Source organism: Sinocyclocheilus grahami, unplaced genomic scaffold, assembly GCF_001515645.1.
Source record: "Sinocyclocheilus grahami isolate Dianchi unplaced genomic scaffold, SAMN03320097.WGS_v1.1 scaffold297.1, whole genome shotgun sequence".
NCBI classification, from domain to species: Eukaryota; Metazoa; Chordata; class Actinopteri; order Cypriniformes; family Cyprinidae; genus Sinocyclocheilus; species Sinocyclocheilus grahami.
Genome location: NW_015505476.1, coordinates 1,243,029 through 1,254,108, shown reverse-complemented (window position 1 = coordinate 1,254,108; position 11,080 = coordinate 1,243,029). Strand labels below are relative to the sequence as shown.

At 36.3% G+C, this 11,080-nt stretch overlaps 1 pseudogene; it reads left to right on the top strand.

Annotated features, from left to right (window-relative positions):
- Positions 1 to 63: 63 nt before the first annotated feature.
- LOC107601028 (probable methyltransferase TARBP1) overlaps positions 64 to 11,080 on the top strand; it is an 18,390-nt pseudogene continuing 7,373 nt past the window's right edge.

Sequence of the window (11,080 nt, the reverse complement as noted above, 5' to 3'; positions counted from 1 at the left end):
TCACAACAGGAGGGCTTTATTTGTAAAGTGCAGTCAGTGATATGGAATCAATGCATGCCAATAATGCAAACGATCTCCAGTGCAGATGATGGAGGTAAAGATCTGCTCAGTGCTGTCTGTGGACTCTTTGCAGTGTGTGTCAGTACCTGTCAGACCCATGATGCACCTGAGAAGATAAGTCATGTTCTTCTGCCTGTGCTGATGACGAGAGATGATGGCAACCATGAATATCCAGCATCTCCAGGACCTTGTCCTGCACCCTTTGCTGTGCTAAAGATCTCTGACTCCATAATCTCAAAAATCATAGTCCGGATCTGGTTCACCATACTCAAGTCCTGCAATAAAGACACTGAACCAGAGATACATCAGATATGGGATGATTTACTGTCATGCTGGGGAAGTCGTGGCCTAATGGTTAGAGAGTCGTACTCGTAACCCAGAAAGTTGTGGGTTCGAGTCTCGTACCGGCAGGGATTGTAGGTGGGGGGGAGTGAATGTACAGCGCTCTCTCCCACCTTCAATACCACGACTGAGGTGCCCTTGAGCAAGGCGCCGCAGCATAAATGGCTGCCCACTGCTCCGGGTGTGTGTTCACTGCTGTGTGTGTGCACTTTGGATGGGTTAAATGCAGAGCACTAATTCCAAGTATGGGTCACCATACTTGGCCACATGTCACGTCACTTTCACTTTTCACTTTCATGGCATCAGACAGAATCAGTATAAGCTTGGGTTCTGTTGTGTCTCACTGCTCTCTCTACTCATCGGAAACCTCTCAGACCCGACCGGATCCTAGAAGATCTCAAAGTTTTCTTAAGGCAATTCAGGCTGGATTGACCCACAAGGACGGTGTGTGACCCGCAAATGGGCGCTTTACCTGCTCACCAGGTGTGTTGCCCTGGCGGAAATCAAGAAAGAAGATGTGTTCACCAGTGAGGAACCTGACACGGGTAAGACAATGTTCAGTATCTCCCACAGTGTGTAGGATGTGTGTGTGAACAGCGTAAGAAATCATAAACATCTCTTGGATCTCTGCAGATGAAATCCTATTCAGATAGACTCCCGAAAAAAAGCAGTTACTGAGGGAATTCTGGGAAGATTATGCTCTAGTATTAGAGACTCTAGAAGAAAACCAGGTAAGAATGTTTTGTTTCAGATTCACAAAACCCCACTGGCTATGTTCAGAATTGCAAACTACCATACTATGCACTGACAACTGATATTTATATGAATGAATGAAAAGTTGTCTGCTAAACTGTTATAAAGATCTCATTGATTTACAAAATTTTATTATTATAATAATATTATATAATACTTATTATTTGGCCAATATCAGCAGCTGCACCAAATTGTATATTTTCCTCAGTTTGGGCTTCTAAATATAATTGAGGTGTTTTTTTCCTCAAATATGAGCTCCATATTCTCCTATATCATACTATGTGAGCCATAAAAGCCATATATGATACTCAGATATGATATAAACATCCCTTTTTTTTGAGAGATTTTCTTGAATAGTTTGTCTAAAGGTTATATAAATTGTTCCATAAAAAAAATGACTTATTTCATATGTCAGGCTTTACAGGGATAAATTACTTTTTAACGTTATGAACGTTAAAAAAAACCATACTGATTGACCAACAATCTGAATATTTTCCTTATGGAAATAAATATTTGTGAACTGCATTTTGCGTTATTGTGTCTTATATTGTTTATCTATTTTTTTTTTAAGATACACGTGATTCGACCTGTTGAGACAACAGCGATTGACATCCAAGGTTTGTGGCAGCACATGGCATAATTTCAGTTTACTGATAACTGGTCTTGTATCTTTGCTTGATCTGGTTCTCCAACTCTCTCCATAATCAGGTGAGCTGTTTTCTTCATCCTGGCTGCTGTGTGTGTATCAGCGCATGTTTCACAGTGAAAACAAGGCAGTAATGAAGGAAGGAGTCAATCACCTGTTAGAACTGAAAGCACTGCATCGTCCTGTGTTTGCTTTGGCATTCTCACAGGTATCCATCCATGTTATGCTTTATAAGATACTGGATCTAAAAATTCTGTTTATCCCAGAAATATGTCACATTATGAAAGTAAAATAGTTTGCAAATACACTTATTGATAATGAATGTTCTTCTGGTTGTCAGTTTGTAATCGGTCCTCTCATGGATGTTCTTGCAGAGAGCTCTCTCTATCACAGGTAATTATTGTCAGGAGTTCATTTTCATTCTAGGTAAGGTTTTATTACATATTACATAATACAGTTTGTTTGGTGTCAATCTTAAAATGTTTGTTTCCCAGAGCGCCACAGCAGAACATCAGAGATTGTCCAGAGCTTGGAATAAAACTCCAAATGTTTATGGGGAATTTCTTCAACAGTTTGCCATGAAGAGAACAGAGGTAAAAAGAACCAGTTTATGTTTGTGGACATGTTTTGGTCTCTGGGTTTTAGGCTATTCAATAAAACAATAAACAAGACTCCAGGATATTTTAGGCTGGTCTGAAATGTGCAATTTCACAGCAGAATTCATACTGTTGTTTTTGTTGTTGTGATCAGGTTCAGTGTTGCTGCAGCTCATGAAATGTAGTGAGTGTTAAGTGCAAAGTAAAGAAGAGATGCTACTCATTTATATATAATAAAGCATACAGTCTTTTACATAATTTTGTTTTGCGTTATCATTACTAAATACAAAAAAACAAATAAATATAATTTATTTTATATTAGTTGAATCAAATAGTGAAAGAAAAGCAGCCAATAAGTGTCCAGCATACATTTGAGTTCCTTAAGTGCTGTTTACCATACATCCTGTAATGCAAACTGATCTATTTTATAAAACTGACATCTGTAACAATCAGTCACTTGGTGAAAGTGCATATGTTATTTGTTGCAATAATGAATGTGTTCGTAATTCACATAATCTGCGCATGTCTTTGTTTTTTTTTTATTGGTGTTATGAAGTATTCTAATTTGTTGAGATAGTGAATTGGTGGGTTTTTGTTAAATGTGAGCCAAAATCATCACAATTAAAAGAACCAAAGACTTAAACTACTTCAGTCTGTGTGCATTGAATTTATTTAATACACGAGTTTCACGATTTGAGTTGAATTACTGAAATAAATGAACTTTTCCACGACATTCTAATTTATTGAGATGCACCTGTATGTATATATGTGACCCTGGACCACAAAATCTTTTAAGTCGTCTTAAGTCACACGGGTATATTTTTAACAATAGCCACAAAAAAAATTACTTATGTTGCATATGGTTTTTGTTTTGTATCATATTTGATGCATCAAGCTTTTATGCCTCACTATGTCATATTAGTGAGAAAATGAGCTCACACCCAGGAAAGAAAAAACACCTCAGTTTTATTTTTATTTCGGTCCAAACTGGTCAAATTTGCTACAAATATTGTTATTTATGTGGCCAAAATGTAAGATGAAATTTTGATGTCAAGTTTGAATATGCACAATCACAAATAAGATTTTAAGTGTTTCAGTGCTACATGTATTTAAAAAAAAAAAAAGATCTTGTGGAATTAAAGATTTTACAGTTCACATTCTGTTTATTCCGATTGTATTATTATATATGGTCACGATGGTTAATTTAATGATCAGACAGAATGGATTTCTAACTGATTTTCTTATTTTTGGCAGTCAGCGGTGTCTCTAGATGAGATATTTGGTTTTCTTGTACATTTTCGAGCTGATGAGTCTCTATGTCGGGGCACAGCACTTTGGAAAGAGGTAAACTGAAAGTCTATTAACTAAATCAGAATTCATAAGCCTGCTCAATTTGCAAAGTATTTGATCACACAACTAACATTCACTACATGTTAAACTTTGCTCCCATCATAGCTGTGTAATTGGCTCCAGGCTAACGAAGGCTGTTTTCGTCTGACCGACGGCGATTCGGGCTCCTCTGAGGAGATTCACTCTGAAACATCAAACAGCTTCTATATTCAGCTACGTCCAGCAGTGTCTGAAGACCTTTCTCACAGTTCCAGCCAGCTCAGGTGAAATACAGAACAACAGTTTAGCAATACTGGACATGTTTCTACATTAACATCCTTTATGTTTTAATCCTGGAACAACATAACTGTCAAACAACAACCAAAATGACCCCAGTTCGGATATATTTGTTCATTATGCTACATTTCTTCTTGGAATTTTAAGGTCAATATCATCTACCCAATTTATATAACATTGGGCCAAACATTTTCCACCAAGCTTTATGCACATCTCACAGTTTTATTTAGATGATTAATTTTTTTTCTGGCAGATCAGACTGGAAGTCTACCTGATCCAGGTGAGGCCGAGCTGCTGGCATGAGCTGTACTGCTGACAGCCGACCTTCAGCAGACCAGGAGTGAGGAACCTGGTCTAGAACTGTTTCTCCAGCCCCTTCTGGACGTCTTACGGAGACTCAGCGCTAACATCTATCTGGTGCTGCACAAGACAGACAAGAGCCTGCAGTTACTGTTACGCCTGCTGCAGCTTCATCGCAGATGCTCGGATACAGAGAAGGAGAATGCTGTGTGTTGTGTTAGAGAGAGTATAAGACAAACATGCCGTGTTTAAACATGCCGAAGCCTTGAATCTGGTGTGTTTGTAGAGGATGTCATGGCTGTCGTGTTGAAGTCTCACATGCTGTCGGTGGTGGAATCAGTGCAGGAGTTTCTCCTGAGAAAGTTGAGCGGGGAACTGACGGAGGTGAGTGTTTTTATGCATAACATATAATAATCCTGCCAGAAAAACTAGGTCTGGGTGGTCAAAACTGGATTATTGCTGATCCAAGTTGGTGTACCAGCACTAATCTGCTGACCAACCTGGGTCCATCGACCATTTAGACTAGCTGCTTACGATAACCATCTTGAACCACCTGAAACCATGTAAAACCAGCTACCATTTGGTTTAGCTGGATTTCTGGGGGATTTTTACACTCTGTATCTGTCTTCTCTCTCTCTCTTTCTCTAGTTATGTGATGTGGAGAGGTCTGATCTTTATCGCTCAGTATTAAGGGAACTGGTCCTCACTTATTCCACTGTGTCGTGGTACGGATCAAATCTGCAGCAAAACTACATCCCAAAAGTTACCACAAACTGCCTGAGGATCCTCAATGAACCCTCTGAACAGGTGCAGCACTCAACATAGGCTTGATTCTTCAAACTCTGTTCATCATAATTGCATGTTTAATATAATTACCACACATACACTACTTTTCAGAAGTTTGGGGTCAGTAAGATTTTTTTTTTTTAAGAAATGTGTACTTTTGAACAAGGAGGCTTTGATCAAAAGTGATATTTAAGATAATTATAATACATAATATGTGACCCTGGACCACAAAACCAGTCATAAGTAGCACGGGTATATTTGTAGCAATAGTGGTCAATTAGGATATTAAGTAAAGATCATATTCCATTAAGATATTTTGTAAATTTCATACCGTAAATATATCAAAACGTAATTTTTGATTAGTAATATGCATTGCTAAGAACTTCATTTGGACAACTTTAAAGGCGATTTTCTCAATATTTAGATTTTTTTGCTCCCTCAGATTCCAGATTTTCAAATAATTGTATCTCAGCCAAATATTGACCTATACAACCCATACATCAATGGAAAGTTTATTTATTCAGTTTTCAGATGATGTATAAATCTCAATTTCGAAAAATGGACCCTTATGACTTGTTTTGTGGTCCAGGGTCACATATTTCTATTTCAAATACATGCTACTCTTTTGAAATTTCTATTTATTAAAGAATTTATAAAAATAAGAAATGTTTCTTGATCAGCATATTAGAATGATTTCGGAAGGATCATGTGACAGTATAATGACTGGAATAATGATGCTGACAACACAAAAATACATTTTATATTTTAATACATTTCAAAATGTATTAAAATAGAAAGTAGTTGTTTTAAGTTGTAATAATATTACAATGTCACTGTTAATAATGTTACTGTTTTTACTGTATTTTTTGGTGAGCCCTTTTGTAAAAGTCTTACCAACCCAAACTTGTGCATTTTTATTTTAGATATGTATATGCTCTATTTCCCTCCACTTTTAAGTCAAATATTTAAAAAATGTAAGTATTTCAGATTTAAGTATTTCAAAAACTATTTGGTGAGTTGTAAGTTACTGTAAAGCAGCATGACACCCTTGTTCAAAAAACTAAAAACCCTAGGATGTTAGATGACTGTAGATTATTCCCAAGCACATTTGTAAAACATTTTGTAAGTGGATGGAAATTTCTGATGAAATGAGATCTAAACTGTGTTTTTCTGGAATCCATCTGTGTCAGGGCAGGTTCAGAGAGTGGTCTGTATGGCCACACTTGCGCTGTTGTGTGACATGGCTGATTGGGGTGTCCTGAACTCCCACTCTGAAGCCACGAGATCACTTCACTCGCTGACGACTACTTCTACCCTTCATCACCTTCATCATCTCAGCATCTCAACCACTGAAGCCCACAACTGTGACAGTCAGGTCTGTTCAAGCTCTTAAAAAAACAATTGGTTGCTCTAGGTCTTGGAATTAAAAATCTATATATTTGTTCAAAATAATTTTTCCTGTGAAGCATTATCACATATTCATTTATGAGTTATGTGTGTTTATTCCAGTGATTCAGTGGACTGGCGGCGAATTGTGGCCCAGTGTATTCGAGATCAGTGGACATGTCTGAGTTTCCTGCAGAAGTCTGCTGGGACCCTTCGGGCTCCTGAGGTCCTGAGGGCTGCTGTGGATGCTCTGGCGTTACTGCCTGGTCATCTTGTTCTGCCGGTGCTGGATTTCATGGCGTCGGTCTCACCACAGGTGGGCTGCAATTATCTTTTCAGTTTATCAGCTTTGTTGCATTAACATTTCAGATTTAAAGGAATAAAAAATACCGGTTCTACCATTAGGGCTAGATGTTGTTTTGCTTGAAGTCAATTGATAATGTTAGTAAAAAATTGTTGTGCTGAACAATTATAAGTAACATAAAAAAAGTCTGGAATTTCAGGAACATTTGAAGTTTAAAAATTGTTTTTTTTTGTTTTGTTTTTTGATCTAACTGTAATTTATTTATTTTATTTTTAAATAGTAAATTAATAAATAAATACATTTATTTTTTGTCACTTTTTTGTGGACTTTGTGTGTTGTGTGATGTGAACTTGTGTTTTTGTGTTGTTGGGTCTATTTTCTCCACCAGGTGGTGCAGAGTGATGAATCTCTGTGCATTGAGGCCATATGTGCATCATGGGAAGGTGGTTCAGGCTCTGAGCACAAACCCTCATGACTTCTGGTCCACACTGCAGGGATTCGTGCACTTAGCTTTTCACCAGGGCCTTCTGCAGCTCACGGAGGAACAGAACCCAAGAATCACAGCCTGCATACAACAGGTCAGGGAAAAGCCTGAAAGACCACTTGCGCCATTTGTGATCAAAAAACATATAGCTTAGTGTATATATTAAAAGCTTTCTGGTTTTTGGGCAGATTGTGAGTGAGATCATGGAATTGGCTCAGGTCTGATCAGGAGTGTTTAATGTTCTGATCCAGCATTGCTGCGAGACTTGTCAGACGCTGTGTTCAGTACAGCTCTCTTACACCTCGACATTCTGACCGAGGCCTGTGTGTATGGCCCAGTGTTCAGAAGAGACCAAAGGTGAGTGTGCACATAAAAAAACAGATGCTAAAAAGTATTTTTGTATACAAACTAGTAAAATAATAAATGTATTTAGGTACTTAATATTTTTGTTCTTAATACGTTATTAATAATAATAGTTATGTTAAGAAAAATCGATTAAAATATAAATGGGTCAACATCACCATAGAGTGCCCTTCAACCCTCACAATACTAAAAAAATTTGGTTTTAATTTACCATTCACTGTCTGACATTATTTGACCTAACCCTAAGCTAACCCTACCCCTACCCTTACCCCTAACCATAGCCCATAACAAAGACATCTCAAACAATGTCATCTTTGCATTAAAAATTACATAACTGAGCGAATGACACTTAATGACAGTTGTCATAAACATGCATAAAAAAACCTTCATATTCATGACATGTGTCATGTTATGATTATGAAGGTGTCATGTCAGTCTTATGCACACCCCTTCAAGTAAAGTGTAACCGTTGATTATAACAAAGTACTTTGACGAGACTTTGCTCAAGCATCTTAGAATGACAAAACTAGCATTTCAGATGCTGTGCAATGAGATCGGTCCATTGGTTGGTCCAGTTTTATGCTGTCCCATGGCAAAGTCACATGTCTTTTTTGATGCGCATTTAAGGAATTTTTTCGGTAAAAGTGTTTCCATCATAGTTTATGTGCATGTTTTCTTACTGGATAAGAAATGTATACTACTTAGTTGAGCGCATACGTTTTTGCTTTTTATGCACATTTTTAGAATTTATGCACATCTTGGCGTTTCCATCCAGCCTTTTTTTTTATGCGATATCCCAAAATGCATATAAAATAGGTGCATGGAAACATAGCTATTGACTAAGCATTGTGGACTTTTGCAAATGGACCATTTTTGTGCTACAAAACTACTTGAATCAGAATATGTTTTCCTCATAGTATGTTCAAATACATTTATTATTCTGAATCTTGTTTCTAGTGATAACAGGGATGATCAGTTTCCTCGAGTGTGTGTGTTCTGGCTTTCCTCTGCCACTTGAATCCATCTAATCAGCTCCACCAGCGTCTGATGGAAGAGCTCGTGCAACGACTACTGAGGAAGGTTTGTGTTCAATTCTTAACCACAGCTCTTACTGGAAATTGGGTGTTTAATTCTTAATGAAAGCACTTCCTGAAAACAATGAGCGTGTGTTTGATTTTGTTTTGAATGTCCCATCTCATGGTTTTTGCATGTGTTTTTGATTAAAGTTCCCTCCTTTGCCTCTTTTCCTTGCCTGGGGATGCCGAGATTTCGAAATCCAAAGTGCGTTACTATAGCAACTCCATCCAGCACAGAGTGAAGAACCGCGTGTGGCAGACGCTGCTGCTGCTACTGCATAAACTCAGACCGGTTAGATCTCTACACCAACACACGCATGCATGTTAATCCACTTTGTACTAGAGATGCTCTGATTTCAGGGTTTTTGGTCAGTTCAAATTCTGATATTGTCAGATGACTGTGTTGCTTCTGAATTATGCTTTTAAATAAACACTATGTGATTACATCCCTGCAAAGAGGTAGTTATATTAACTTGTTTCCATTGAATGGTACTGATTTGAATCTGTTGGATGTGTAACAGGCCTGCATTGTAAAAAGTGCAATGAAAGGCAAATAATAATTATTATGAATAAATAATTAACATTTATTAAATAAATAAACATTAATCTGACTATTTTATAGGGGTAGTTATATTAACTCGATACTACTTAATATTGCTGATTTGAATCTGTGTAACAGGCCAACATTGTAATTATTATTATTATTAATAAATAATAAATAAAAATTAATCTAATATGACTATTTTATAGAGGTAGTTTTATTAACTTGTTTCGATTTGAATCTGTTGGATGTGTAACAGGCCTATATTGTAAGACATGCAATGAAAGGCAAATAATAATAATAATTATTATTATTAATAAATAATTCATAATAATAATTAAATCAAAATTTAATATGATCTAATATAATCTAATATGACTTTTATAGTGGTTGTTATATTTGTGCTGCTAAAATGTTTTTACTTGTAAATGTTAAATGATTCATGTTTTTACTAGTTGTGATAGAACGTTAGATATACAAATTAAATACAAAATAAAATAAAATCTTGCTACATGATACAGCAAAAATATTGCCTGTTCAACAAAACATCAACAAAACGTATGCACATCCAGGAGGCAAAAAGCCCTATAAAGCTGCTCAACCACAAAAAATATATATATATATATATATATATATATATATATATATATATATATATATATATATATATATATATATATATAAAAGATATATATATAGCAAGTTCTCACCAACAGTGATGTTTTGAGCTTTATGGCTCTTAAAAAGATAAATATTGTTTGTTAAAATGTCATTGTTGGTAAAATGTAATATGTTGCATTTATTGAATTTAATTAATAATTTAATTATTTAATTTATTGAAATAGATTAAATAATTTGAATAGATTAAGTAATTGTAATATTTATTTAAATAGAAGCAATAATAATACATTTTGTCCCTCAAATGCACTTTTCTATGTACACAATTTCGAGTTCAGCAGTCTATTCTGATATTATCTGTCACAGGAGTGTGTGTTGAGTCACGTGTGTGAGGCAGGGTTCTGCAGTAACCAAGCATCTGTCAAGTATCTGATAGAGTGGACCCTGATCCTGGTCCTCCACCAGAACCCGTCTCACATCCAGAACCTGTGGAACTGCTTCAGTCTGGTGAGTCTGAACTCATCAGCACACAAACCGTAACCTACAAACAGATGCTGCATATATGGAACAAAACCGGTCCTGAATGTCTATATAATGAGTATAAAAAATAACTAGTTGAAACTAGGGCAGGAGAAAGTATTTTAATATCTGAAATATTATACACATCAGTTTTAATTATGTAGACATGTCTGACATTTTCTTATTAGCCATACGGTTCATTGTTTTGCAGGATCATGAGAAGACAAAAACAAGCATTTTGCAACTGAATGTCCTCCCAAAACTGCAAGATAAGGTAATAATATTTCTTTCTGTGAGAACAATATGAACATTTGATGTATTATCTGTATTGCTGGTGTTTGTCTCAGGAGCTGCAGTGGCGTAGAGCGGTGGAGGTGAGCCTGCAGTGGTAAGCCCGTGCTCTCCCAGAGGAAAACCTGGTTGGACTGACAACAGTGGTCCAAGCCTGTTTACAGCAGGCTGAAGCCATGCAGGTAAGAAAAGATTTACTCATTAACCCAAAAAAGCTTGCTGTATCATATTAGATTCTCATGAGAAACTTGGAGATATCAGGTATTTTTAAAAGAAGATTTAAAAGGATTTAAAAGGTATTTTTTTCCCCCACAGAAATGCAATGAAAAACTGGTCTAGAATTCAGGACCATTTTTTCTTTAGTGCTTTCAACCCAATCAGGTACTACA